Below are 5,320 nucleotides of genomic sequence, written 5' to 3'. Positions count from 1 at the left end.
TTCTGTTAAACTGGAAACTAACTCTTCTCTAGATAGTTCAGAAAATACCTCTTCAGAATCTGATTCTGATGTAGATTCTGATCCGTCATCCATTGTGGCCATTAGTGCCAGATTTGCCTGCTCATCTTCAGAGTCTGATTCTGATTCTGAATCATCCCATGTTGCCATAAGACCTTTCTTCTTATGAAACTTCTTCTTGGGATTCTCCTTCTGAAGTTTTGGACACTCGTTCTTGTAATGTCCAGGCTCATTGCACTCATAGCAGACAGCCTTCTTCTTGTCAGATCTTCTGTCACCAGAAGATTCTCCTTGTTCAAATCTCTTTGAACTTCTGAAGCCTCTGAACTTCCTTTGCTTGCTCTTCCAGAGTTGGTTTACCCTTCTGGAGATCATGGACAGTTCATCTTCTTCTTCAGATTCTGATTCTTCAGGATCTTCTTCTTCAGCCTGAAAAGCGTTAGTGCATTTTTTAAAATTAGATTTTAATGCAACAGACTTACCTTTCTTCTGAGGTTCATTTGCGTCAAGTTCAATCTCATTACTCCTCAGGGCACTGATCAGCTCTTCCAAAGAAACTTCATTCAGATTCTTCGCAATCTTGAATGCAGTTACCATTGGGCCCCATCTTCTGGGCAAGCTTCTGATGATCTTCTTTACATGATCAGCTTTGGTGTAGCCTTTGTCCAGAACTCTTAATCCAGCAGTCAGAGTTTGAAATCTTGAAAACATCTTCTCAATGTCTTCATCATCCTCCATCTTGAAGGCTTCGTACTTCTGGATTAGTGCAAGAGCTTTGGTCTCCTTGACTTGAGCATTTCCTTCATGAGTCATTTTCAAGGACTCATATATGTCATGAGCCGTTTCCCTGTTAGATATCTTCTCATACTCAGCATGAGAGATAGCATTCAGCAAAACAGTCCTGCATTTGTGATGATTTTTGAATTCTTTCTTTTGATCATCAATCATTTCGCTTCTTGTGAGCCGTACACCAGTAGTTTTAACAGGATGTTTGTAACCATCCAACAGAAGATCCCATAGATCAGCATCCAGACCAAGAAAGTAACTTTCCAATTTATCTTTCCAATATTCAAAGTTTTCACCATCGAATATTGGTGGTCTAGTATAACCATTGTTACCATTGTATTGCTCAGCAGAGCCAGATGTAGATGCAGTTGGATTTGTTTGAACTTCACCAGCCATCTTTTACTGAAGCGTTTTTCTCTTCCTGAATCTTTTCTAAACACGGTTAAGTGCTTGCACCTTAGAACCGGCGCTCTGATGCCAATTGAAGGATAGAAAAACACTTAGAAAGGGGGGGGGGGTTTGAATAAGTGTAGTTTCAAAACTTGAACGATAAAAATAATTTGCACAAGTATTTTTATCCTGGTTCGTTGTTAACTAAACTACTCCAGTCCACCCCCACGGAGTGATTTACCTCACCTGAGGATTTAATCCACTAATCGCAACAGATTACAATGGTTTTCCACTTAGACAACTTCTAAGTCTTCTAGAGTCTTCTGATCACAACCTGATCACTCTAGGAACAAATGCTTAGACACAAGCTGAGACTTTCTTAGAGTATCCTGACCACCACGTGATCACTCTAATTACAACTGCTTAGGCACAAGCTAAGACTTCCTAGAGTATCCTGATCAACACTTGATCACTCTAGTTACTTACAAATTAATGTAATCAATTCTAAGAGTATTACAATTGCTTCTTAAAAGCGATAATCACAAACTGTGATATTTCTCTTACAGATTTAAGCTTAGACTCACTAAAGTATTACAACAGTAATGTAGTGAGGTTGAAGATGAAGTTTCTGAGCTTTGAGTTGAACAGTGTTTCAGCAAGTTAATATTCACAGAAATTGTTAAGAATTCGTAACCTTGCTTCTCATCAGAACTTCATTTATATAGGCGTTTGAGAAGATGACCGTTGGGAGCATTTAATGCTTTGCGTATTCCGTACAGCATTGCATTTAATGTTTCACTGTTTTGTCAACTACCTCGAGCCTTGCTTTTGCTGTGACTACTGACATTGCCTTTAATAGCTTCTAACGTTCCTTTTGTCAGTCAGCGTAGCCTGCCATCTAGTACTTGATTCTGATTTGTTCTTTGTAAATACTACGTTGAAAATCATCAGAGTACAAACAGCTTGGTGCAGAGCATCTTCTGATCTTCTGATCTAGATATGCTTCTGAGCGTGATTTCATGACTTCAGTGCTTCTGCTTCTGAACTCAAGTTCTTCTGATGCTTCTAATAGACCATGTTCTGATTCTGCTTGACCATCTTCTGATGTCTTGCCAGACCATGTGCTGAAGTGGCATACTGAACCTTCTGAGTCAAAGCTTCTTAGCGCTGATTTGTGCATACTCTTTATATATTTCCTGAAAAGGAAATTGCATAGGATTAGAGTACCACATTATCTTGAGCAAAATTCATATACATTGTTATCATCAAAACTAAGATTATTGATCAGAACAATTCTTGTTCTAACAACATTTTGTATCGATCGTGAAACTAGAGAAAGGGAGAACGAGGAAAAAGGGAGAACACGAAGGCTAGGGCAATAGATTTATTAGAGAACCAAGAACACTAAGGTAAGGGTTAGGTTCTAACATTATAAAGGGTTATATGATGATAAGTTATGGTAGAGATAGGACTCATAATCTTGTGTTCATGTTTTATGTTAAATAGAATTTGTGTGTATGTGATGATATGATCTTGATGATGAATGATGTGTGAATCCCTTGAATATGATGAATTTGTTGTGGAATTGATGAATATGATGATGAGGCAATATTTATGTCTAATTGGTGTAGATTAGAAAACTGTTTTGGTGTATCCTGCAGGAAACCAGTTACCACGTGAATATTTTGTATTCTGGGGGATTTTTGTGAGAAAGTAACTAGTTACCATAACCGGGTAACCGGTTACCGAGTGGCTAAACAGAATGGGGACTTTTTGAAAAATTAGTGTAATCGGTTACCACTGACAAAAACAGTAGCCTGTGTTTTGGTTACAGTAGTGTATCCGGTTACCATAAGTGGGTAACCGGTTATCACTGAAACTGTCCATTTTTGGAAAATTTGAAAATTCATAACTTTTGATTCGGGTGTTCGTTTGACGTGTAGTTCGAACCTACGGAAAGATAAAAATATTTTCTATCCAATGGGACTAATTTGGGGACATTTTGGGAACATTTTCTAAAAACTCATATTTTTCCGGTATTTTTTCTATAATGCGAAGTTGTGAATAAGATGATGAAAATGATGGGAATTCTTGATGCGATGATGTTATAATGATGTGAAAATAAGCAATGTGTACAACATGGCCTGTGTTGGCATATTTCCTTGATGTGTGTTATGTTATTGCACAAGTTGTTGTCACATGATAGTGTCACATGCATTTCATAGCGATATGGCCTTTTATGGCAAAGCGATGTGGCCTTTTATGGAAAAAGCGATGTGATATGGTACCACAAGCATAGAGTCAGTAGATTTAGCCTCATTGCATTGTCGTGATGTTCTCAATGGAATAAGCTATGATTGTATGATTGTGAGGTGTGATTGTATAAGTTGTGATGTGCGTTGGTGTTGATACACGAAGTATGAATATTATACTTATGTATGCCATACTTTATCTGCTCGTTATCATATTTTTGTTTATATTGTTACGATATCTCACCCCTTCTGTTTGAATGTTACCTCTATGTGGGTAACATGCATGTGACAAGGATTAGATTTTCTTGAGGTATAGAGTGACGCATAGTATTTCGTAGATTGAGTCGGGTGTTTCTCTGATATGTAACACCGGGGATGAACGTTTGTTTTGCTATCATGTCATGAGTTGTCTTTGAAAGATTTTGATAGTATTATGAACTATATTTGGTTTTTTTGTTTTTCTGGTATTTTAATTTGTTGAAGACGATGATTTCTATATGTTGATTTATTTATGTTGTGTTAATAAAGTGAAATTGAACACTATGATGGTTGCGATGTCGGTTCATCCGACCAAATGTGTTATGTATATATGGTTTAAATGTTGAGCAAATTTTATAAGTTGATGATGTAGCATCCTATTTGACAATGATTGGAATTTTTATTTACTCTGATTTTATTAAACTATCGATGGGGAAAATAGGGTGTTATAGATCTCTTCTGGACTCTTCATTACTTCATATCAGAAGTATTTCATTAGAATACAAGATCTAGCAATTTGCACTAGAAGAAATGGTGAAAATGTATGTACGATTTAAAGAATTGTTGTGCTCTTGTCTCCCACGATCTCATGGCACCATTATGTGAGCAGTCAAGGATAGTGACATTTTGTCCTTCCCAATGGTCTACTCTTTGGGCCTATATAAAGGATCATTATTTCATTAAATAACTCATCATAGATGAGAACAAATTGAACAAGAACGAAAAGAAGAGTTACTATGCAAAAATATTCACGTAGTAAACATTCATCCAAGAGAAATTCAAAACATAAAGAGTTGTTGCTCATTTTTGTGTATAAACATTTGTTCTTAACTTTGTTTCATTTGCTTATCTAGAAGAACTATTGTAAACATTTTTTATTGTAAATCTTCTAAGATTTGTTTTTCTTCCTCAAGTGACTAGGTGATAGTTTGTAAACTTAAGAAGGCTAAGGTGTTTTTTTAAACTCTTAGACGTTTGTTTGTAATCTTTCAAGATTAGTGGATTAAGTCCTTTTTGAAGGCAAAATCATCTTGGCGGGTGGACAATATTAGCCTTGTTTAAGGTGAACTTGTATAAACCTGATTGTGTCACTTTTCTTTCTTAACTTACCTATCTTGATTGTTTGTGTGAATAGTATTTCTAAGCAAAAGTTTTTGAAAACCCAATTCAAACCCCATTTCTGGTGTTTTTATCAACTTTCATTTTTCACTTCCTAACCTTCACTCAAAGTTCACATTCATCACCATGTTTAGAACTTCATATTAAAGTTCTAAATGAAGAAAACAATTGGACCAAGCTCTGGACCGCTCGCGTCGACCCATCTGGTCGACTCAAAATTGGGAGTTGAGAATTTACTGTCTATCTTGACGCATACCCCGCAGTGGTCGATGCATGGCCATTTCAAAATCATCCCAGCAACCTTGGGACCGCTCACGTTGACCCCTTTGGTCGACTCATACTTGTAACATCCTTCTAAACCCCCGCGGCAATTAAAATAAAAATCAGAGTAAACATAAAACAAGGGTGCTACAATTAAGAAAATAATGAAAACCATAAGTCGTTCGTCATGCTTTATTAGGAACGATCCACAAAATTATCAAAATACATCATCGACA

The sequence above is a fragment of the Vicia villosa genome, linkage group LG5 (genome assembly GCF_029867415.1).
Source record: "Vicia villosa cultivar HV-30 ecotype Madison, WI linkage group LG5, Vvil1.0, whole genome shotgun sequence".
Taxonomy (NCBI): domain Eukaryota; kingdom Viridiplantae; phylum Streptophyta; class Magnoliopsida; order Fabales; family Fabaceae; genus Vicia; species Vicia villosa.
Note: the sequence above shows the minus strand (reverse complement) of the source record.